The sequence below is a fragment of the Papaver somniferum genome, chromosome 8, assembly GCF_003573695.1.
Source record: "Papaver somniferum cultivar HN1 chromosome 8, ASM357369v1, whole genome shotgun sequence".
In the NCBI taxonomy this organism is placed as follows: Eukaryota; Viridiplantae; Streptophyta; class Magnoliopsida; order Ranunculales; family Papaveraceae; genus Papaver; species Papaver somniferum.
In genome coordinates this window covers 170,691,734-170,718,125 of record NC_039365.1, presented here as the reverse complement: position 1 = coordinate 170,718,125, position 26,392 = coordinate 170,691,734, and the positions used below count along the sequence as shown (strand labels likewise).

Genomic DNA, 26,392 nt, shown 5'->3' with positions numbered 1-26,392 from the left:
TAGTGATTGAGGTCTTTGATGTGTGGGGCATTGATTTTATGGGTCCATTTCCTATTTCGTTTGGTTATCTTTACATACTTGTCGTGTAGACTATGTGTCTAAGTGGGTTGAGGCGGTTCCGTGTAGAACGAATGACCACAGGGTCGTAGTCCAGTTTTTGAAAGAGAATATACTTACACGTTTTGGTACGCCGCGAGCTATAATTAGTGATGGAGGTTCACACTTTTGTAATAGACCGTTTTCTCTTTTAATGAAACAATACGGTATTACCCATAAAGTAGCAACCCCATATCACCCTCAGACTAGTGGTCAGGTAGAGGTTTCCAATAGGGAAATTAAACGTATTCTAGAGAAAACAGTTAATCCAAATAGGAAAGACTGGTCGTCGAGGCTTACTGATGCCTTATGGGCTTACCGTACTGCGTTTAAGACACCCATTGGAATGTCACCTTATCGTTTAGTGTTTGGCAAGGCATGTCACCTGCCTGTTGAGTTAGAGCATCGAGCCTATTGGGCTATTAAGAACTTAAACTTTTCACTTGACAAGGCAGGAGCTCAAAGAAAGCTCCAGCTCAATGAGTTGGACGAGATTCGTAGAGATGCATACGATAGTGCTAAGGAGTATAAGAACAAAATGAAACTTGTGCATGATAGGAATATTTTACGAAAGTCATTTTCTCCAGGTCAAAAAGTTCTTCTGTATGACACTCGTTTGCATCTATTCCCCGGGAAGTTGCGCTCTCGGTGGACCGGTCCTTTTGTGGTCCGTACTGTTTTTCCTCATGGCGCTGTTGAGATTGAGACACCAGATGGTAGTAGTTCTTCGAAGGTTAACGGTCAGCGATTGAAGCCCTTTTTAGAGCCTTTTCCTACAGGTGATGTTGAGGAGGTCCCTCTGGAGGACCCTGTTTACCTTGATTGACCATCGAGGCGATTTTGTATGTTGTATAATATTTTTGTAGGTTTTTGGTTACACTTCACCCAGGTACTATCTTTCCGACTCTCTCTTTACTATTTCCTCATGTTACTTATATTTTTGGTACTGTTCTTTGATTAGAAACATTGAGGACAATGTTAGATTTAAGTTTGGGGGTGGGGTAGAACTTTTTGTTACCTTTTCGTTGCAATAAATAAACTCCAGAGCCTAGAAATTTATCCCTATTAAGGATGGCACTAACCAATCTAAGTGGATGGAAGCATTTTGGTTGTAGGAGTTGAGGAACCAATCTGACTAGATGGCAACATCTAAAGAGTCTATTCATAAAAGCACAGAGCTCAGGTGTTAGAAATAACATGATAGTTTCACCATATCTCGTTGAGTCCTTTTCACTTCTGTTTTTATTTTGTTTTGTTTTTAAACTATGTTTCTCTAAGTGATTAGGTGGGGCTCACGATTCAAGTTGTTACCAATGCTAGGGTGAATTAGAGTGATTGAGATACAAAAAAAAAAAAAAAAAAAGACCAGACCATCAGACCAACTGGAATAAATTCAATAAAGTCGACCACTGGAACCCTTGTATATGCCAGTTGTGTTGACCTAGAGTTAGGATTATCGACCACTGGTCCCTTGTATATGCCAGTGTGTTGATATTAGTCAGACTAGTATCTCAGTCCATTAGGATAGGTTCATTTTGGCGGAGGCCTTCAGACAGATATGAGAAACACCGTTCACCTAGTAAACATCAAAACCATCTATGTTTTTCTATATCCATCTTCTTGATCTATCCATGTGATTAGTTTTGACTCCGGATATTGATGTCCATAGTGCGACTATCTGAGTAGAGCTCTGTCACTTCATATGAATTTTAGTATGCTTGAGTGCAAACTCGTGTACAACAATTGGAATTTCGCATCAGGGTACTTCCTCCTGTAGTCAATAAGTATGCCAACCAAGGAGATTCTTTAGTGCCTTCCAAGGTTCTGTGTAGATAGGGTCTGGAGTAAAAGGTTTTGTGGGTATACCTCTGGTAAGCCCTCCGGAGAAACACTCCGCCACTAGGGACACCTAGGGGTTTAAAGGCTTATTGCATACGCTAAATGCAATCGACGATGCCTGCGACAGTGAGTTAGGATTTTATTTCTATTTTATTTTTGCTCGAGGACTAGCAAATAATAGGTTTGGGGGTATTTGATAGACACATTTTTGTGTCCGATTTGTCTCGATTCTATATATTGTTAGGGCTCATTTTTGTACTTATTATGGTGTTTTATTTATTTGTAGGTATTTTTGGCCAATAAACATTTTTGGAAAAAATTGGCTCGAAAAGTTGTCGGAAAGCACCCGGAGGACATTTGCTATTCGGACTCTCACTTTGGATAAGGGGTAACCTAATTACTAAGGGGCATCCCATTTCCAGGCAGTTGCTAATCGCACCCCTACTCTGGATAAGGGGCAACCATCTTCAACATTCAAAAACCAGGTTTTGGCGGGAAAAAGTGCAGTTAAAGAGCAGTTTTGACAATCGTGATTTGAAGGAGTTTGAGGTCGATTAAACCTCTGATCTTCATAGGATAGACTCCTTATGGGTCTAGGAATCTGATATGGGTGTTTAAATCGATTAGAATGGGCTCAATCGACGGATTTTGCTCACAACAAGAAAATATGGAAAGTCACGTGTGTGACCTGTTTTAGGGAATTTTAGAGAGATTAAAGCGTTGTAAACCTTCCCAAAGTTTTGTATCTATCTAAGGAAGAGTTTAGAATAAAAAGGAAAGCTCAGAAACGCGTAGAAATCCTAAAACAAGAAATTGTCGCAACTTGGCCGTGAAGAGAAGGAAAGATATTTTGGAAGGTTTGGGAGAGATTTGATCAGTATTTTTGATATAAGTAGATGTCTTGGGTCATACAGAAGAGGTCTCGAGAGTTGGGAACCTAAGGAGAGCCAGAGAAGGAAATCAGAGTTTTACCAAACTCTGTTTCTGCTGCTGCTGCTGCTGAAAAAGAAGAACGCGAAGAGCATTGACGCTCGGTAGACAGTCGCTGAAAAGCGTCGTTGTTTAACAGCTGAAGAACATTAAGCTGTTCAGGTCAGTCTTATTCTAGGGTCTTAAAATCAGCGACAAAGCAACAGTTTTTCTGTAACAGTTCCATTGTAACAACTGTTTTGCAACACCAATACACTGTTGCAAACAGTCTGTGTTATTACTTTTCACTCTTTTATTCATCTTTTGAGCAACACATATTTTGAGATCATGATTAATATGAGGAGCTAAACCCCATTGATGAGGCGATGGAGGAAGCTATTTTCCAACAAAAAGTGGTATATTCTATTTTATTTTTTTATTTGCAATAATTATATGATTATTTGCCTTGAACTATTATTGAATATGATTTTTATTTGAGTGATTGTGATCTATTTTGATGGAGTATGCTTAGTTTTAAGACTTTTGATGCTTCATACTTGGTATTTACAATTATTACTTTTGAAAATCTACTTGTTGCAATATTTTAGAATCAAATTAAACAAGAAAATTGCATAAATCTAAGTATTGATTTAATCACTTTGAATTTGGAAAATAGTGGAATCTTAGCCTCAGTGTTTCTTTTAGTATTGATATCATCTTTGATTGAGTTTGGTATAATTTTTAGTGAGTTTTCTATTTTAGTATTAGAATTTAAGTCTAATTAATATCCTTCACAAGTCTGAGAATCGAACCACTTTTACCACTATCTACAAATCACATCAGTAATAAAGCGCAACCTGTTTTCGCAATAGTTGGTGTGGCACAAGTATCGCTTCGTCGTGATCTCTATCACGAGGATGTGTACTCAGTGCAAAATCAAAATACTTAGAAATAATTCAGATGAACTTTCTAGTGTCATTCTGGATAATTTATAAGTGAGGAATCGAACAAAATATTTGTAATCGTGTTAAGGTGCAAAATAGGTGTATATGTCTTTGGCATTCAATTGCACGCAAACCTCTGCCAGAGATGAGCAACTGTAGACATCCCAATTTTGCACGGTCACAAAGGTATGCCGCAAGATCGTACACGGAGTGGTCTAAGTGTTGAAATCTAATATGAGTGCAAACTAGGATAATAACTGCCACCTTCCAATTAAATAGACCGTGAAGAAGCAATGCACACATAATTAAGTTCCAAAATGTAAGCTAGGCTTATAATCCACTAGTCTCGGTCCAAAGCTACCCAAACTCAAAGAATGACACAAATAGTTAATGTCTTCTTATATTGAAACCTATTTTGAGGCATACTGAATTTTTTTGAGGCATACTGAAGAATGCCAAAATAGGGTCACTAAATAAAAGACAACATCACCCCTTATCCATCCTTTTTGATAATACCATAACTACCCTTACATAATTAGTATTAATGATTATGATTAGATTTGATTAGCTAGGAATTTTAAGGATTGATTAAAAATTAAATTATTAGTGGTGAATTAGTAGAAAATCAAATTTATGAAGAGAGTTTGGGTTTTTGAGAGGAAGAAGAAGAAGAAGAAGTGAAAAAAAACTTGGATTTTGAATTTTGAGATTTTAGTGATTATAAGTGACCAAAATGTGTGATTCAAATCAGAGGTAGACTTCTGTACGAGGTTTAATTTCTTTTTATAAGTTAAATCTGTCAAAAAATTGAATTTTGAAAACCCAGATCTACTGACCAGAAGAACAGTTCGGCTGATAACTTTTCAGCCGAACTTCACTCTGTAACTGACGAATTTAGGTTCGGCTAATTCGAACAAAATCTAGTAAAGTCGCATTAGCCGAACATAGTGTTTCTCTAAATCATACATTAGGTTTGGCTCAAAATTGATACTCCAAGATCAGCCGAACTAATCTTCTGAAAACTCTAATTTCATCTTTGAAATCATATTTTATCGATCAAACAAAATAAAATCAATCAAAAACAAGATGTGTTTGTTACACATACATTCTAAACTACATCTAAGAGCAATTGAGATTTTGATTTTTTTACTCCAACATCACTCACTTCGATTCGTGTTTGCTTTGCTTGATCAATTTCTTGATTGAAATGGAGTCCAAGATGCTTAAGTTTAAAATTTATTTTGATTTTTGATTTTAGGTTTTTGAGGATAAGGGCACTCTATTAACTTAAATTGTTTAAGGATATATAGGTATTTGCACTACCTTTAGACACCCCTTATAAACCCATCCTAGATGGTATAATGAATGAGTATGCCTCAAAACAGGTTACATTTTTAGTGGCAAATGGAGAATTCATTTCATAAAGCTCTGCACCCCAGTAGTACCCGGCAGTCCATCCAATTCCTATATGCCAAGGTTAGCCGTCCATACCCAACAGAAATGTGTGTAAAATGTCGACACCATTTAGCTTTGTTTCCCAGCTTTCCCATTTTTTTTAAGTCACGTGCATTCAAAAGACTAACTTCGGGAGTTAGTAATCCTTACGTCACAATGAGTAGAGCCATCGAATATAGGGATGGTAGATTCCATCCTAACATTTGATTTATCTACTTCTAGAGCATACTTAATACAAGAGGGAGGTATATTCCTCTAATCCATGATATGTCTAAAATATTTGGCTTCTTTGGCCAAGGTATCTTCCACATTGTTTGCAGTACTAGGAACATGATAAAAAGCTAACAAGTTTTGACAAAGTTTAAATTCACTATTGACTTCGTCCATTGTGGCTTGGTTCTTCCATTCAATTTCAGATTTTTTTCCATTCAGATAGTCAAAGAGAATTTTGCAGTCGCCTTCTACCGAAAAGTTGGACAATCCTTTTTCAACTTTCCATTTTGCTCCCAGCAACAGTCCTATTGCTTCCGCTAGAAGATGTGAGTGGTCCTGCTCTGCCTTGCTCAAAGTCTCCTGCATCATCCCTAAGAATTAAAGAAAAACCTGCAAAAATATTCATTGAAATCCATGCTGCGTCTATATTGATTTTCAGTTGTGCTTTCTTAGGAGAAGTCTCAGCTTACCCTGTTCACAAAGATTTTACAATTAATTGATACTATCTTTTGTCATTTTTGGAAAACAAAATTAAATATAAATGCTAATATTTAGGATCTTTGGTGAATGGAAATGATAATAATTAGATAGGTAAGGATATTTAGGTTTTTGATGTGAACAGTTCGATTAGATCAATTAATCCGAGGGTCGGAATTAATGGGAAAAAGCTATAAATAGTGAGCTAGTTTCGGTGTTTAAGAGCGTCCACAGTGGGAGAGTAAACCCAAATATTTGGTCTTTTGAACAGACGTAGTGGAACGTACTATCGATCAAATTTTGATCAACGACTAAAACCCAGAGTATATTTGGTCTGGGACCAAGACTAAACCCAAATATAGTCGAGCGTTGGTATACTTCACGCCCCACCACCAGGCGGACATATAGTGCACGTCCCACATCAGGCGGACGTATATTCCACGCCCCACATCAGGCGTTGGTATAGTCTACGCTCCACATGGGGCGTACGTAAAGTCTACGCCCCTTTTTTTTTTTTTTTGTATGGGGAGGGCATTATACCCCGCCCATTCTTTGTTTTCAAAACCATTTAGTGGGGCGGGCCGGGCTTTATACCTCCGCCCCACTTCTTTCATTTTTTTTTTTTTTTAAATCTATCCAATCAGGCGTTGGTATAATCTACGCCCCACACCAGGCGAACGTATAACGTATGTCTGACCAAATTTAGTCTTTCCACCGTAGCGTCACACACCATACTAAACCCAAAATTTGATCTTTTTTTCCCTCTTTGGTCTTTGGTTATACTCGCACCACTGCAGTTGCTCTAAGGGGAGGAAAATTTTGGTCGGGAAGCATTGAGAGGAGGAAGATCGATAAAAAAAAGCTAGGAGAGAAAAGTTTGTGGTAAAATCAGTATGGAATCGGATACGGTCGGCGGTAATTGTGCTTTGTTGATTCGACTCCATCTAAGTAACATCATAAATGGACGTGCATCGAAAACAGGTTGATCGTTTAGTAATGCAGGTCCTCCAATATTTTATAGTGAAAAATACTAGAACCCCCTACTATATGGGTTCAAACATATAGAAGCCCCACAAAATGGATCCTCCACCCTCAACTCCACACTTTCATAAAATGATATTACTAGGCCCGAAAAATCAAATTATCTTTAGATCAGGCCCATAATTAATTATTCCGAACTTTAATAATGGCAACATTGCCCTTTAGTATTTATACAAGGGAATCCCAGAAGCTTGTTTTCATTTCTCTATTCTCTTTCTCTTTCATCTTTATCTCTCTCTGTTGTAGAACAATGGTTTCTAGGGTTCCTGAGATTCATTTTCGACTGCATCAAATCTTCTTCGTCTTCATCAAATCTTCGACTGCAACAACAACGATTGATTGCATCTTCTCCTTTTATGCCTCTGTAGTTTCATTTATGTCAAAGATCGATTGAATCTGATCAAAAGATAGATCTTACGGAAGATGCAGATGATTTGTTTAGTCTGATAATTAACCAAAGAAATCGAAGAGAAACATCAGGAAAAACGAATTGAAAGGTAAGTTAATCTTCCTTTAAAGCTTTCATTAATCGATTTCGAGTTGAAATCAAATTTCTCGTGGTTTGATTTTAATGATTTTGAAAAAAAAAATGAAAATTAATCTCGATTTCATTATCTGATCCTTAATTAGAGTTTAGATCCTTAATCATGGAAAGATGAGCATGATTTTGCGTATAAGTATCATCTTCTCTTAAGGATTTTAGGGTTTCAGAACCTATATCTTCATTTTTTTTTAATTAACCTATCCTAATTGAAATCGAAGCATAGATCTACAATTTTCTACTCACTCTGGTTGTTTTGATTTAGATTTTTTGAAAAAACTTGAACAAAAAATCCATATCTATTCGTCGTAAATCTAATTTGTAGCTACGATCTAAAATAATGTTTTGAGATTCAGTATCAAAGAATCATTGTCTCTGTTACCCATAGATTTGATTTGATTTTCATCCACTCATATGAACTGGTCTGGTGATGTTGGTGGTGCAGGTAGGGGTTCTTAGGGGATGAGGAGGCAATGGTGATATCAGAATGATAAATTGAATGAGAACTGTTCATTGGTTAGTTTGTTTATCCAAGTGGCTATAGATGAAACAACAGAAAACACTCTTGAATCAACAAAGAGTTTGATTGCTCAATGTTGTACTTTTCTGAGAATTAGAAAGCTCTGATTCATCCTTATCACCAGGCTCATATGTGTTGAATATATGAAAGAAAGCAGTGCTGAGAAGTAGAAGTCAACTGATAAGATGATATAGGTACTTCATTTCAGATGCCATGCTGCCAATGTTTTGCTCTTGAGGTAAATTTTTTTGGTTGTTTCTCACTGGTTGTGTCTTATTATTTGGTTGTTAGGTACTTCATTTTCCGATGTCATGCTGCAAATGTTTTGGTTACTCTGCAAATGTTGGAAGTATAGTGTTTAATCTGTTTTTTACGTGGTCCTAGGTCTGTTTTGGTTACTCTGCAAATTTTGGTCATCATTGTAACTAATTTGTTGTTTGATATACAAAGGTGTCCTCGTTAAGCATTTGATTCTCTGAAATTTAAGTATAATTTGTACAACTGACCCAATTTGATAAATTTCATCTAACATGCTTATCTGTTATATTTATGTAGCTGCTCTGAGATAGGAGATCACAGATGAAACAAATAAAGGACATGACGCTCCAAATCTATCTCTACCGACCAATTCATCTCAGTATCTATTCTCCCAATGGTAAGATGGCTTTAAAAACACCGAGTGTAACTGCGGCTTACACATGCCATATGCATGTGTAACTTCTATTACATATGTATGACATATGTAACTGCGAATTACACATGATTTGAATGTGTAACTGCCGATTACATGTAGTACAGTTTTCTTGTGTATGAACTTTTACCGGTTCCCACTTCACAGTGTAAGGCTTTTTTACCAGCATAGTATTGGTAGACTATGGATGTGTAACTAGTAGTTACACATGCTAATTAGATGTGTAACTTCTAGTTACACAAAGCTAAATTGAGTGTATATATTAGTTACACATGCAAAATAGATGTGTAACTATGCTAATTTGATGGGATATGCATATGTAACCTAATATGAAACTTCTATCCGTTATTAGTTGATTGAAATAGCATAAATTTCATGTTTGAGCTTATGTTGGTTGGATAAGTAGTAGCTTTTTAGAGTCTCTAGTTTACATGGGTTATTTTCATAGTGTTGTAATGCTTAGTTTTTTCTTTGTCACTGGTCTTGCTGAGCTTATTTTCAGTAGTTATAGGATGTGTAACTAATAGTTACACAAGCTATGGATGTGTGCTGTAAAAACCACTATATTACTCAAGAAAACTTGAAAGATGGAGTTTATGTTCTTCCAATTGCTAGATGGTTTTATCCTTTGTTCAGTCCCATAGCTTCGTGCAAGTACATTCTTTTGGAAATTTGTATGTCGTATTCTGCGAACTTGTATGACATGAAATGAGAAAATATAAACTATTACATATTATGCATTAGACGAGCAAAAATGATCATGTGGTTGCATGGATATTTCAGTTTAATGTTTTTATTATGTTTAATGTTTCAGCAGTTTCTAATGCAGAAAAGCGACTCTGGAGCATAGTCAAGTCCAGATCATTAGACTCCAATGCTTAATGAGAAGGAGAAAGCTAAAGCTGAGATACATCATATGTTGTAAGTGTATTTATCTATTATTGAGCAACTCTATGTGATGTTATCCCTGTTTCTAGCGCTGATGAAGATAATTATATGCTCTGAGTACACAAGCATATGGATGTGTAACTGGAGATTACACAAGCCATATGCAAGTGTACACTGCCGTTTACATAAGCCATTACATGTGTACCTGCTAGCACCATGAAACCCAACTGTTTCAGTTAGCGTGTTCATCTTGAGTAGCATTATTGTGTTAGTGAAATTCTTTGTATGAAGGATCTCCTCTGGCTAATAAGTGGCGGTGGTGGTATGTGCAGGTTTTTGGAGCCGGTGGTGGTGGTGGTGTTGTAGTTGGAGCTAAGCTGGGATATGCCTTTGTTATATACTTTTTGATGTTAAATTTTGATGGATAATATGCCTCCAAGAGTTTCTGATGCGCATTATATGTTGCATACATGTTTTGATTTCCATTTGCGAGATTGATGAATATTTTCTTGTGCTGAATTGCTTTAGATTCGGATATTGATTTTGGTTTCACTTTGAAATTTTAGGGATCTTGTATTGTCTGGTACTGACTACTGTGCTGCAATTTTCAGGGTGATGAATTTTTCATAAGAAGCATGGGATTCATATATCTGGGAATAGTGTGTCGTTGCACCTCAGAGGTAAAAGCTCAAACCCTGTTGACTTAATCATTTGTCCTTCATATGAGATGATAATTCTTGAAACCACATTTAGATCTCATTACATGCCTCAAACAATGTATAATAATGATGCATTATCTCCAGATTACAGAATGGTAGGATATACTGATTATTAGACTGATTAGATACATGTGTAACTCTTAGTTACACAGTGAGATGCATGTGTAACTATTAGTTACACATGCTAATTAGATGTGTAGCTACCAGTTACATGCAAATAGATGTGTAGTTTCTAATTACACTTGCTAATTGATGGGATATAAAGGTTATGAAGGTGTAACTCTCATTATACCAGTCAGACGCATGTGTAACTCCTAGTTACCACTAATGATACAATGTGTAACTCCAAGTTACACTAGTCATATGAATGTGTAACTCCTAATTCCTCTGCTTGAGTTGTTCTATAATTATTTCATTCTTTTTGTTCATCCAATCTAATTCATGGATGTTTATTTGTTACAGATATGGAAGCATTTTGTAATGAGGAAGACAAGAAAGGAAGGAACAATCTCAATGAGGATTTTGTGGCTCATTTCTAAGATTTCGTCTTACATATTTAGTGTTTAAAGTCGTTTATTTGAATTCAATAACAGCCAATTAATAGATAAACAAAAAAATTATTATAAATGAATATTAAGCAATACATACTTTTTTTGTATATTTTTTTTCGTGATGTGTAACTGTGTCATATGCGTGAACTATGGATACACATGTCATATGCGTGTGTAAATTCTTATACACAATGCCATGTGTAACTTTGGGATATACATGCCATATACAGTGTACTTCTTAGTTACACACTTTTTTGAATACTGATAATTTTTTGCATGTGTAACTTCCGGATACACTGCAATATGCAGTGTCGGAGGTGGTGGTGGTGGTGGTCGGTGGCGGGGGTAGTTGGTCGGTGGTGGTTGTCAGCGGTGGTCGAAGGTGGTCGGTGGCGGTGGTGGTCAGAGGTGGTTGGTGGTGGCGGTGGTCGGAGGTGGTTGGTGGCGGTGGTGGTCGGAGGTAATTGGTGGTGGTAGGAGGCGGTGGTGGTCGTAGGTGGTTGGTGACGGTGGTTGTCGGAATTGGTTGGCGGTGGCTGTGGTGGTCGGAGGTGGTGGGAATATCATCAAACTATATTTTAACAATTTTGGGCCTAAATTTAAAGTTTATTTAATAACTCGGGGCCTAGATTTAAAAGGGTACGAATGTTCTTTAATAATTCGGGGTCTAGATTTAAACTTTTTTAATTAAGAGCCTCATATTATGGTTTATCCATGGATCGGGCTTATAACGGCAATGCTATTCAAAGCCCCGAACTGCCCCTTATTCTCCTCCCTATCCAATGTGGCAGGGTGAGGTGGAAAAGGTTATATTTCTCTCTCTCACGTGTTTAGATCTAAACATGGCAGTCTCCTTGTTTACCGTCCTGATCTTCATCTTCTTCCATCTTCTTCCCATCTTCATAGTTCATGTATGATAGTGAATGAACGGCGACATAATTATTCACCAAGTAAACGATCGATTTATCAAAAAAAGAACAAAAAAAAAAAAAAAAGTTCTTCACTGAATCAGATTATTTCACCTCCACCACAAATTTATTTTCAGGGCTTAGTATCTATTACCAACACAACTAACACAGATTCAAGATCAAATCAAATTTCCTGTGACCCATTGTTTAAGAAAAAACTCTTCATCCAATCAGATTATCTCACCTTCATTATCAGATTAATTTTTTATTTTACTGATTCCTTTCAAACAAATCTCAAAACCCATATTTCCTTTTCTAATCATGTCAACAAAACAGACTTAGAATAAAGATTTCTGTTTAATGATCACTTTTCCGAATTTTCAATTCATATGAGTTCACTTTTTTCTTTTTAATGAATTTTTTTTCAACTGCATTCATAACCAAAACTGAAGGAGGATTCCCGGTCCTTGATAAAATCAGTTAAAAAAAATGAATGAATCTTCTGGGTCATAATTTTAGCAGTATGGTTAATAATTTGATTTTTTGATATTGGATCTTGTAATAAAAGAAGGAGAAGACGAAAGGAGGAGGAGAAAAGGGAAAGGGAAAGTTGGAGAGAGTAACAAAAAAATTAAAAATAAAAAATCCACGTTTTGGGCAGCTGGGAGGAGAATAGGGAGCAGTGTAGGGCTTTGAATAGCATTCTCGATTTTATAATTCCACTTATTTAATTTTTTTTTTTTTTTTTTTGAAGGAAATACGGGTTTGAGCAACCCGAAATTTATTAAATTACCTTATTAAAATCGAGGTTCGAAGGATACATAATGGTGGAGAATAACCATTCCACTCATTGGAATCAGTAACATCAATATCAATTACATCATTAGAAAACAGAAAGAATAACCTAGTACTAAATTTACAGATTTCAAAATTTAAAGAAACGAAAAACCGAAATTGTACTGATTTACATTCCGTCGACGAAATTGACATCCTTCTAATGAACATTAATTCAAACCATTTTGATTCCTGATTTTTTGATTCTTGATCATTAACATCATATATGTTAGATGCTTCCATGTAAAGGAAGTAATATGCCCGAAATAAAATCATCACCGCTAATTTTGGTCTTGTTTGCTGAAGAACATCATCGTCCATAATGTGATTGGTAACAATGAAGCAACAACATCACAAAAAAAAAAAAAAACACCAACTTGGCTAATATATAACAAATCTAGATGTTATGGAAAAGTTATTAGATCAATCAAAGTAAAATATTAAAAAAACCTAAATAGAAAAATTGTTGGATCAACAATTTATTTTATTGAATAAAATTATAAAAAGTACTAACCTTGATTTGCCTGGTAGATTGAAAAATCAAATCAACAGATCAAGGATTCTAAACAGAAAAATAAGTGGGTTTACTGCTTTTTCCTGTGTGTTTTGGAGAGAAGAGAGGAAAGAGAAAAGAGCGGTTTTGATATGATAACTTCCACCCATTGATCTATACGAGTGTTATCCTTGGAATTTCAGATAATTCCACTTATTCATTTTTACTTCCTAGTTCATTCATCTGCTGTTTACTCAATTATTAATCTTGTCTCATTAATATGTCTAGCCCATTTAATAGTGCATATTAGTTGGTCCCATTAATAGTAGTCTAGCCCATTTAATAGTGCATATTATTGGTCTCATTAATAATAGTCTAGCCCATTTAATAGTGATTTGACGTCACAATTGTTTCTCATGCTAGCTAGTATATTTGGTTTGCAGATATGTTAGGGTAATGACCACTAAGTGCTAGTCCGTGTTTACTGCTTTGGCTTGGTAGTCTCTGTAACATACATCGGCGCTCGGACTGATTTTATGATTTTTTTTTTTTTCATAAAATTCAAATTATATTGATAATATCGATTTAAAATTGGAACGATTATAATAATTGATTTGCTTTGAATACTTTTTCCATAATAATATTAATAATTGGTGACGCTTTGCAGTAATAACAATTAGTTCCGTTTTGAGAGCAGGTTTAGTCCTTTAAATAAAGTGCGAGCCAGTGCTTCCTAGCCCGTATCTTGATTCCTAGACCTATTCTCTGAAAATCGGACCAGTGATTTATTGGGTCCCAACTCCCTAAGTTGGGTGGCGGCTTCGTTTAATAATAATTTTCTTGTATTTTTCCATTTTGGATATTTAGGACACAGCCATCTGGATTATATTTAATCTTAAAAACCCATCTACAACCTACCAAGTTATGAGATGGATGTGGTGCCTCAAGAGTCTATGTACCAACTTTCCTATGTGCAGTAACTTTATCAACCATGAAAATTCTCCACTGTGGATTTTTATTGGCTTGAGTGAAGCATGTTGTTGTAGTAGATGTAGCAAGAGCCAGTTGAGTGGGAGACAAAGCATGTTTAGTGGAGAACATTTTCTTCTTAGAAATTTTATTTTTACCTCTTGTAATGATTGTTGTGACTGCTGCAAGTGAGGTATTGCTGATGGACTGAGGTGCCTTAGAAGACATTGAAGTAGAAGAAGTATCTATAGTATCTGAAAGTGATTCACAAAGACCAGTAGTAGGAGAAGTAGTAGTACCTCTTCAGAATGAATGTTGCTAGAGCAAGTAGTTGGTTGTAACAGAAGTACTTGAAGTATGTGTAGAAGGAACAACAAAAATAGTAGAAGGTGCAGATGCTGGTGAAGCTGAAACTGAAACTCTTAATGGAAAAGTAGCCTCATCAAATATCACATGCCTGGAGATGAAAACTCTACATGTGAAAGGATTAAGACATTTATACCCCTTACGCTGAGGATTGTATCCAATAAAAATGCAGGATATGCTTCTTGGTTCAAGCTTGTGATGAGTATATGGACTGAGCCAGGGGTAAGAAAGACATCCAAAAGACCTTAAAAAGGTATAATCTGGTGATCTGTGAAAAAGAAGTTCAAAAGAAGACTTGAAAGACAAATATTTAGTAGGTAATATATTAAAGGTATAGTTTGTTGTATGAAAAGCTTCTACCCAATAAGAGTCCTTAAGGCCAGATTGAATGACGTAAGTTCTACCAACATCTACTAAATGCCTGTGTTTGGATTCTGCCACTCCATTCTGCTCAGGAGTATGTGGACATAAAATTTCATGTATAATACCACTGGCAGACAAAAATGTTGACAACTCATTATTCAAAAATTCTCCACCACCATTTGTTCTTATAATGTGAATAATACACTGTAAAAGATTCTCAACTTGAGCTTTAAACTGAAAAAGCCCTTTTTAGAATCTGATTTCTCATACAAAGGAAAGATCCAGCAGTACTTAGAGAATTCATCAATGATGTTCACATAGTATCTGAATCTAAAGTTAGAATCTACAAGACTTGGTCCCCACAAGTCAAGATGTAACAATTCTAGTGGTTTAGTCCTAGTAAAAGTAAAAATAAAAAAAATGTAGCTTATGACTCCTACCAAGCTGACAATCATGACAAAACAAAGGTGATTTGAGAACATTATTGATTGAAAGCTGTCTAAAAACATGTTGTAAAGTCTGAAACGAAGGATGTGCAAGTCTTCTATGCCAAATGTTGGCAGTTGTTGGAGAAGTTGTTGTAGATGCTAACAAAACTGTTGGAGATGATGTAGAAGAAGACTGCTTGGAGACTGATTGCTGAAATTTGAAAGGATATAGACCATTACATTGAGGGCCTCTCAAAGTTACTCTCCCAGATGAGAGATCCTTCACACGGAATCCAGAGCAATTAAATGTGATTGAACAGTTATGAACTTTAATAAATTTGTGAACAAGTAGTAGATTATTGGAAGCTTGTGGTACTACTAAAACATCATTTAAAACAAAATTATGAGCAGAAGTAGTTTTAACAGTAGAACCAATATGTGTAATTCTCATACCTTCTCCATTAACTGTTTGGATTTCCTCAAAACCATCATAAGCAGACATGAGTTGTAACTCATTCTCATCAAAAGTAAGATGATCGTTAGCACCTGAGTCATCATACCATGGGTTTTCTCCTAATATATTTGCAGTAGAAAGCATGGCACTCATATTGTGGGGTGTATGAACATTCTGGTATGCAAAATTGAGTCTGTGTCTACATGCTAAAGATGAATGACCATTCTTATTACACAGCTGACAAGGTGTTTCTATTGGATTATTTGAAGTTGAAGCACCACTAGTACTGCTTGGTGCAGAAGCAGGTGGGAATGAATGATACTGTGAAGAAGGCATTCTTGGTGGTAACTGAAAACTACTTCTATATTGTGGAGAAAAACCTCTGTAAGTAGGTGCAAAAGAGAAACTACCTCTGCTTCTTGGTCTGAATGAAGAACTATGATGAGAAAATCCATAAGTATGTCTTTGATGAACAAAAAAGGCTTGTTGAGATTGAAAAGAAGCAAATCTTTGCTATTTGCCTAAAACAATAATGATTTGGATCTTTCCTTTACCACGATTTCTTCACTCAACAACATATTATGTAACTCATCAAAAGTAACAGGGGTTCGAATAGATGTACTAAAAGAGTTGTATTCTTGACCAATTATAGTAAGTATGAGGACCACAAGTTCATCATTGGAAATCTCAGATCCAGATGCATCTAATTGATCTAATAATCTCTTTACATCTCCTAAATATGTATATATTGTACCAGACCCAAGTATAAAAGATTGTAATTGAGTACGTATCTGTATAACATGAGTAACGGATGTTCTACCAAATCTTGATTCAATATTTATCCATAGTTCTCTAGCAGAATCAGCACCAACGACATAAGCGACTACCGACCCGGAAATTGTTGATTCTATCCAAAGAAAAAGAGTGTTATCATCACACCAAGAAGTATAAGAAGGATTAACATTACCTTGATCCAGATATGCTTGTGTGAGAAATTTCGTTGGACAAGGTGTAGATCCATCCAAGAAACCAGAAACTTTGTATCTTTTCAGCAGAGGTAGAGTCAAACTCTTCCAGGTTAAGAGATTGTCATCTTTGAGTTTGTATTGGATGATATTGGAGATCTGATTAAGTGGAATGTGTGATATTCTTGATTCATATTGTAAATTTTCCATAGATTTGAAAGAAGATGAATACGATTGAGAAATAGAATTGAAACAACAAATAATTTGCTGAAGAAATGATTTACTGAAACACCATTAACGAGTATAAACAACAAAAGTAAGGATCGATTTATTATCTGATACCATAGAACTTTTGTTTTTCATTACTAATATTGAATAGAAAAGAAATTTGCAATTGATTAATCAATTGTCTTGATTACAGACAAGAGTTCAGAGACTCTGTATTTAAAAGAAAAAAAGACACACCGACAATACTGACACACATGCAGCCAATGAAGATGACACCACAGATATGACAGCAAGACAATGATGACAAAGCATCTAACAGATAGGGTATATCACTCATACTGCAATTAGGATATTCCTTAAAAGCTTACTTTGCTTGATAACCCTTCGTTGATTATTACATGTCAGTTGTGTTTTTGTTACAAACCCATTTTTTTTCCTGTAAACATTTTAAAACAAGTAACTTTGGTTTTGTAGTAGCAGTAGATTATATGGGAGTCTGGGACATCACAAGCTAACTTACGGCTCAAGAAACACAGTTTGATTATATTTGTCTACTTAAAAAAGCAGCGTCCCTTACTTCTTGGTTCATAATGGTTCCATGAAAGCGTTGGTTACGCAATTGTAATAGATTCTTCAGTTCATTGTGCGACTACTTCAGTTTAATTTAAGATTCTTTTGTCAATGTTCTCTACTTGAAACCCAGCACCTGCAGGAGAAAAATTCAATCTGTTTGTGACAGTATGAAACGCGTAATACAGTATAACTAGTACAACCGTTGCCACGGTGGTAGGGCCGATCGAAGAAGAATCTGAAGATGGGGCCGATCGAAGAAGAATCTGTCTGTGACAGTATTAAATGTTTTAATCGATTTCTAATAATGGGTTTTGATTATCTGAACAAATTGCAGAATTTGGTTGTTTTTTTCTAAATTAGCTGGGATTTTAGGGTTTAATAATTAATTGTGATGGTGGACATTAAGAATTTAAAGAGTGAAGGGAGGAGGTTACATGAATCCTAATACAGTTGTTGTACTTCATTTAGATCTTAACCTCGCCAGAACAGAAGAACCCAGATGAAGGTAACCAAGCTCACTTTGTCTATTACAAGATCTTCTACATTTTTGAGTTAAGATTGAATCTTATGTTTCCAGTGAAATTCACTACATGAATAAGCAGATACCACTGCTCTTGCAAATGAAAATGGTAAGGTCACTACATGAATAAGCGGATGCCACTGCTCTTAGACATGAAAATGGTAAGGTCGAATAAGAAAATTTAACAATTAGAGAGGAATTCCTAAAGATTCGTACCTTGAGGATGAAAAACTGAGATTGAGAGAATGGCCATTTTCGTGTGTTTAATGAGTTTACATGGTGTTGAATCAGTAAAGTGACTCTTTTTCCTTATAGTAATTTCCTTTTTACAATTCTTCTCTCATTTTAACCAATTTGTTGCGTAACACAACCTCATGTCCTAATGATTGATGCTGGTACTTTAAGCATGTCTTAACCAACTTTTCCATGATTTTTAAGCAGCTTCAGCTGAGGATATCTCACCCCATCTTTGTTTTATATGGTTTTTGAATTTGGTTGAGCATGGACTACGCTCCTTGATGTTTTAGGCATCACCCACAAATCATAGTTTATATTTCCTGTTTTGTTTTAATGAAGATGTATGCGTATTTTTTTGCTTGGTGTAATGAAATGAAAGCATGTTTAACCCGCATGATGACGCAGGTGACATGGTTATTTTATTTGCAATTTAAACGGGCTCAGCCACTTCTCTGGTATAGTTTGCTGTGATGTTGAAGGGCTGTTGATATTTTTGTGCCTATCCTGGGGATTTGTGGATTTGCTGGAAAGGGCTACGTGTCATTACAGATGATCAGTTATTTGTCTCCAGATGAGGCTGACAAAATCTTAGATATAGGATTTGAGCCACAAATCAGAAACATTGTTGAGAAAATGTACATGTCTCCACGGGGTGCAAGGCAGACCATGTTATTTCGTGCCACCTTTCCAAGAGAGATACAGGTCAGTCTATGTGGTTGTTAAGTTCCCTTATTATTCAGCTTTTGGCGTCACTTTGTGCTAGAAACATTTTGAACCTTGAGGTTCGCCACCTATCAGATTGTATAAATGCTTCTAATAAATAGAGTGGAATTGAATAGTGGAAATAGTTGTATAAAATTTGATGTGTGATACCTAATTACAGGTGAACAAGGCAGACGGCCATGGAAAGTGGCAGGAAATTCAGTCTGTAGTTTATTATACTATTAACAATGCTATAGGAGAACCCCCTCGGTTATGCACTGTATGCACTTCATTTCTTATTGCAAGTACATCTAACTGTAATTTACGAATTTGATATAAATAATGATGCAACTTCGATTTCTATTGTATTGTAAATTTAGGCATTGTGAGACATAGGATAACGTGTGTTTTTTTTCCTGCTTGTGTCCCAGCCACTTTGTTCATATTCTTCTCCTATCCGTTCTAGTAACCCTCTAAACCAAGCTGCCAACTCGGTGATTTTTTTTAATAAAATGTTCAGAAGTTGATCGGTCGTGAAGTATCGCAACGACGGCCTGAGACAATTTTCCAACGTACCCACCACCATGCCTACATTATTACCTGTGTCGAGTGAGCTAATTCGATTTTTGCAACTGCAAAACTTTAGGATTTGATTATCATGAGTAGAAGCCTCATTTCTTTTAGCATGATTTGTGCTTGAAAACTTTAGGATTTGATTATCATAAGTACAAGCCTCATTTCTTTTGACATGATTTGTGCTTGAATTATTTTAGACATTGAGATTCTTGGCCTAGCATATTATATAAATGCCTTTAATATATAAATGCTTATAACAATTAGAGTGGAATTGAACCGTGGAAATTGTTGCGTAATATGATAAATTTGACGTGAGATACCTTTCACAGTTCAAACTTCAAAAAGTTCTTTTTACTAGGAAGCCCATTAGCCCAATGTGGTATAAGCCCTTACTAGATTGGTGCAGTTGTAGTTGATATCAAGGTTTGAAAAACAGGTCACAGCTCAGGTCACGATCACTGGGTGTGACCGTTTCAATGCGTTTTGACGGGTGTGAGCTCGTTTCGGACAAAAATCGCGTTATTTAGGGAAAAAAACGCGTTTTTTATACGTTATTGTAAAATAACGGGCGTTATAACGGTTAAATAGAAAATGAAAAAAGAATTATGATTTGAAATTACTATCCAACGGTCACAACATGCGTGAAAACAATTATAACGGGTCTAATGACGTTGTTATAACGTTTTCTATATATTATTATTTTATTCTTTTATTTTTAAAAAATTAGTTGTAATTTTTTAATCTTTAATTTAAAATATAAAGAATTGTAAGAAAATATTTTTATATTCTTTTTTATTAAAAAACGGTTATAACTGACGTGAAAACGGGAAAATGGTCTAAAAAACTTGCGTTAAAATGTTATTTAGATGGAAAAAACGTAAAATCCAATTTTAGAAAGACAATTATAATATGTGTGAAAACGGAAAAACGGTCCTAAAGAACTGCCGTTATTTCCTATTTATCGGCATTATATAGGCACAGGTAAGGTTTGAAAAACGGGTCACGGCTCAGGTCACGGTTACTGGGTGTGACCGTTATAACGTTTTTGACGGGTGTGAACACATTTCGGGCAAAAAACATGTTATTTAGGAATAAAACACGTTTTTTATACGCTATTTTAAAATAACGGGCATTATAACGGTTAAATAGAAAATAAAAAAAGATTATAATTTGAAATTCCTATCTAACGGTTACAACATGCGTGAAAACAGTTGTAACGGGTTTAATAACGTTGTTATAACGTTTTCTATATATTATTCTTTTATTTTTTAAATATTAGTTATAATTTTTTAATCTTTAATTTAAAACATAAAGAATTGTAAGAAAATATTTTTATATTCTTTTTTTATTAAAAAACGGTTATAACTGACCTGAAAACAGGAAAAATGGTCTAAAAAACTTATGTTAAAATGTTATTTAGGTGGTAAAAACGTAAAATTCAATTTTAGAAAAACGGTTATAACGCGTATGAAAACGGTCCTAAAAAACTGTCGTTATTTCCTATTTATCGGCATTATATAGGCACGGGGTTCAAGGACTCTCACAACCACGGTATATGGATGTGACCGTTTTAACGGCCGTTTTTCGGGAAAAACGGGTGTTTTTCAAATCTTGGGCACATGATTCGAAGACTCTCACGGTCACGGTATATGAGTGTGACTTAACGGGTGTTTTTCAAACCTTGAGTTGATATCATTTAGAGTTTCATTTTAACTCAGTAGTAAGTGCGTCATTTATTAGCCGACGCAGTCAAGATCAATAAAACATATTTTTCCTTCTCCTTTCTTTTGGTTTTGGCTCATTTGTCATACTTATTTGTTGGGATGTGGTATTGAATCAGGATATGTGTGTTTGACGAAATATGTATTGATGTCAGTCTACGTTTGACGATATATGTCAGTCTGTCTAATGGGTTGTAGTAGAAGGTGGAAATCATAATACAATTAGCTAAGTTTAAGAAGAATAATTTGTGTTTTTCTCTCTCTGGTCTTCTCTTCTCTAGTACTTCTTCTCCTTTTGGATTCAAAGCCGAATATCTCATGAAAATCTTTGTCTCTAAAAATCAGTCTTTAGACAAACAACATTCACGATAAAATTTTCTTCTCTCCGGTCTCTCTGTGATAGGCAATACCAAACTAGAAAGAACGAAGATCTTTTCATGATTTCTGATAATCCTAAACAAGATATTGACAACACTAGTGTTCATCAATGCCTCATCCTTTGTATTACCCTTATTTGTAGCTACATCTCCTACAATTTCCAGCTCCTTACCATCAGAGAGCTTAAAACAAGTTTCTTCTTTTATAGCCTTACTACATTCATCAAGAAGTTCAATTTTCTCACAAGATTATCAGGAAAAAACAGCACAAGTTCTACTAAAATCAATATTAAACTTTCACAGAGTTCCATAAGCCGTTACAAGTTTTCCAACATTCAAAACCCTGATTACCCAAACCCCCAACCTTCAAAGTTTAATTACAACCATCAATTTACCATAAAACAAACACCAGTTACCACAAATTTTCCAACTATTCACCAAGAAACCTGCAAGACTACTTTCTACACAACCCCGAACAATAACAATTACACAAACACACCACTTAAAAGAACTGTAAACAAAGCCGACCAAATACCACCAAGAAGTAACAAGAAATTTACCACCACCACCAGCAACAGATTCAAGAAGATTGGGATAAAGGGGAGTTACCAGAAAAACCATTTCATAAAAAATTTGCTAACTGTTTTTAGGCTTTATGCACAACCTGAAAACCTGGCCTCCTATAGTAACTCTGATGTGATTACCACAACTCATCCCAATCATCTCCTTCATAGCGTTCGCTATCCTCACTGTATGATGGAGCAGGCGAAGTTCCACTGGAAAATGATGCATCATCCCTATCTTCTCCATCTTCATCATCTGAATCAGGCACATTCAAACTCACCTTCAATCTGTTTGGCTCACCCTCATTCATGGTTCGTGAAAAGATCTTGGGGTTGGAAATTTCATACTCAAATTGGCTCCTCAAATGCTTATCATTATACACCATTATCCCATGATTACTCTCTTCATGACCCCCAGAAGCATCTGAATCTAAGTCATTGGTCTCCATCTCTTCTTCAGACTCAAACCCATCAGTCGCTTTAGAGTCACATTCTGTTACACTACCATACTTTGGGGATTTTGCTTGTTTCTCCTCCCATTCCTCATCCTTTATTTCTCGCCTTTCTAAATATTTTGGAAGCCATGCATCATACAATCTCTCGAGCCTTCTCTCTTCTCGATCACGAGCAGCTTTTTCTTCTTCCCTTTGCCGGATTTGAATTTGAACCTGACGATCAATTTCATATTGCACATCCTCTTGCAACTTCTGTAACTCATCAAATCTCATTGAAGGAAAAAACGCCTTGGCTTGTGCATATTCTGGTGAATCTGGAGATGCAGCAGATGTTGGCATAGGAGACATCTCAGGAACTTTCCCAACACTTGCACTTTGAGAAGATTCGCCGGCCATTATTTAGAACTTCTAACCTCTCCCTAAACCTTTCCTATTCTGATGAAAGAATGATAATTTTTTGCTCTGAATATGCTAATTACCCTCAAAAACCACCTTTTAAAGCTCTCACCATACCTATTCATTGCCATTTAAAGCGCTTGGTTAAGAGTCACGTCGCTTTGTTTACCACGCCTCTTCAAAGCCATGCGTCTGATTTTACCCATCCAAACCATAATTACCCTATCAAGACCTATTTTCAACACCTAATTTTCATTAAGAACTTTACTTCCTTTGGAACTGCCATTAAGGGAGTATCTGGTGGGTTACCAAACTTTGATTTTTACCTTTGGGGTCTAATTAACACTTTATGTTTTATGTAGACTAGGAGATGGCAACACCAGTTGGGAGGCATCACTGCAACATGTGGCATGTCAGGCAGTAACGTTTCTAACTTATGTATCAAACCAAACCACCGAACACGTACTTAACAACTTCCCCTTAATCACCCATCCCAACAAAAAAAAATTCCCCCCTTTTGTACCATTATTACATTTGGCAGTTTACATCATCACTTAAACGTCATCAAGAAAAATGACAAACCCAATAAATACTCAACAACCCATATCCAAGTCACATATCCCCAATCCAATCTTCTTCGGATGTTACAACAAGGTACTATTGGACATATCCACTTGTGGCTCTCTCCCCATAATATTCACGTGAATACCTCGTCTCGAAACCAACCTTTAAATCATGGTGATGATAGTGACATTCCATATGTCAACCCTCTTGATGAGCACGAAAGTGCGATGCATTTTCACCCATAAATACATTAGCTGGGACTCATTTTATCACTAATAAACTTGTTTGTAGGTGTTTTTATGAAATAAGCTCTTATGGAGAAAGTTGCTCGAAAAGTGGTTTTTGTACCCCGGAGGACACATGTTATTCGAACTCTCAGTTTTGGATAAGGGGTATCCAATTACTAAGGGCCATCCTAATTGCTATTCGAACTCCAGGATTGGATAAGGGGAGGTTATCTTCAACCTTTTGAATCTGTTTTTGGCGGGAAAAATTGTTGCAGTCACTTGCCGGAATTAGGGTTGAAGAACTGGATGTGTTCCACTGAGATTCAAGAAACTAAATAGGATTGTTCGAATGTACCTTACAGGGTTGGTATAGGTGTCTGAATCGTTGAAGTTGGCTGGAATGCAGGATTTGAAGAAAATATGAGTCTCGGGTTTATTCTTCTCCGGGAAACTTTGTTTGGACCTGTGAAGAGATTGGGTGAGATTCAAGTACCGTAATTCATTGGGGTAAACCTGCTAGGATCAAACAGGACTGGTAAGTCCCTCAGAATCGAAAAAAATATGAAGCAGTACGTGGATTGGACAAAACATAGGTTAAGAGGATATTCACGGGATTGTGTTAGGTGGAAACGTGTACTGCACATGTCAGAGATACTCGAGCAACAGTTTGGAGTATGAAGAAGTTATAAAAGGAGAATATGTCATGAAATCAACACCAGCAGATTCGTGAGAATAAAAATCAAAGAAATAAGAGGAAATAAAACCGTGGAAAAATAATGGAGAATATTTTGTAATTAACACGAGATATTTCTTTCTGTGAGTATAAATAGAGTTGCCTGAGAGCAGAGAAGGGCATCGAGTGTTTGGGGGAGGCTACAGAGTGGAGAAAATTGCTGCAGATAAATCTGCAGCAGCAGCAGCAGAAAAATAGTGAAGAATACGAAGAATAAACAAACAAAGACAGTCGTTAAACTATGTCGTTTATGCTTAAGATATAAGACTGTCCAGTACGACAGTTTACCGTTATTCTTTGTGTCAGTGGGTTTGAAACGCTTATAAACGTTGTGATTCCCTGTTTTAATTGATTTTCTCTTTTTCTCTTCTTGTAAACACCATTTGAGCAATGAAATATTATTTTGAGAGTGTTTTCACCATGTGGAGCTAAACCTTTCTCTGGGTCGACGGAGGAAACCAAAATTCGTCATATGGTATATTCATTTAATTAATTATATAACTATTTGCATTAAATTAAAATTAGGAAAAGATTTTTCTTAATTAATTGTCATTTCGTTTGATTATTTATGCTTAGGATTAATTCTTTTGATATGCCAAGGATCTACCTTAGGCAAAGAAATATAGTCAAAATTCTTATTGAATAAGCTATAATGGTTTAGAATAAATAGGTGAATCGCATGAATTTGAATATTTGGTGGAATCCTAGTCCCAGTAACTCTCGCTTTTGTTTATATTTATTATTTTCATTAAATCTTCAAAATTAATCTTCGCAAGTCTTAGAGTTCAAATCTTTATTACCACAACAATTAAAAATCCTATCATTTTGGCGCCGCCGACGCGGATTTGTTTTTAGATTAATTTTTAGGTTTATTTTTATTTTGTACAGTTAGTTTTTTCTTTTTTTCCTTTTTATGCGTTTCTTTTTGTATTTCTTTTCAGGGACTTTTTGAGGATGATGAATTCTTCTGAGGAGACGTCACCTACGACGTTGGCGGAATATAAGCGTAGAAATTCAAGTTATCAGGAAACCTCATCTGAGATGACGTTTGCTGAATATAAGCGTAGGCAATAGTATGGAGTTTCTGCTCCACATGAGGTAAGTGAAGAATCTCCTCTAATGATATATGAGAAGTATTACAAATACACACCACCTAGTTTGGGACAAAGATTGAGAATTCTGGAATGCCAAAAATTATTTAATGATGATGATGATCAATCTTGTAGTAACTCTCCGTTCCAGACAGAATTTGTAGACGACCCTGTGGATGATTGTGTAGATGATTTGCCTAATTCCATACATGAATCTATCTCACAAGATAATTCACCGAACTTAGAGGTTGTTTCTAGACCCCTAGACTTCCAAAAGTTACCTAATTTAGGGTTAGAATTGTGTGCTTCTAAAATTTTATTGGAGTACTTTGCATCTAAATACCCAAAGGACTTGCGTATTCCTGATATAGTGCATGAGCCGATTGATAATTCCCCAGTCTCAATAGAATCCCCATATTTTGTTCTTTACGCACTTCCTTGTGCAGTAAAAACTTGGTTTAAGGGTAAATCTTGGTTTTTGATAGTTTCCACGTTTTCATAACATAAGTGTGAAGATGTCTTGTAAATGTTGTATTTTGGGTTGATCCCCAAATTTTCAGGCTGTTAGTTTATGGGGATCCTTTTTGTATATTCCAGTAGGTGTACTTTTATTTTATTTATTTTTATATTTTCGTTTACTTTTTGCATTATGAATTTCCCATCTTAAGTTTTGCCTTGGATAACTCAATTACATTGAGGAGAATGTAATGTTTAAGTGTGGGGGAGTGGTTAAATTTTTACTTTAGTGTTTCAGGAGTTTTATTG

General features: G+C 35.7%; 1 long non-coding RNA gene across 2 annotated transcripts; it reads left to right on the top strand.

Moving 5' to 3' along the window:
- Positions 1-17,571: 17,571 nt before the first annotated feature.
- LOC113303958 lies at positions 17,572-19,287 on the top strand. 2 transcript variants are annotated; one of them, XR_003337927.1, is made up of 3 exons: positions 17,572-17,970; positions 18,628-18,924; positions 19,106-19,287. It is a non-coding gene; the product is annotated as an uncharacterized LOC113303958 (long non-coding RNA). The 2 variants fall into 2 exon arrangements; XR_003337926.1 differs by having other exon boundaries at positions 17,572-18,924.
- Positions 19,288-26,392: the final 7,105 nt, after the last annotated feature.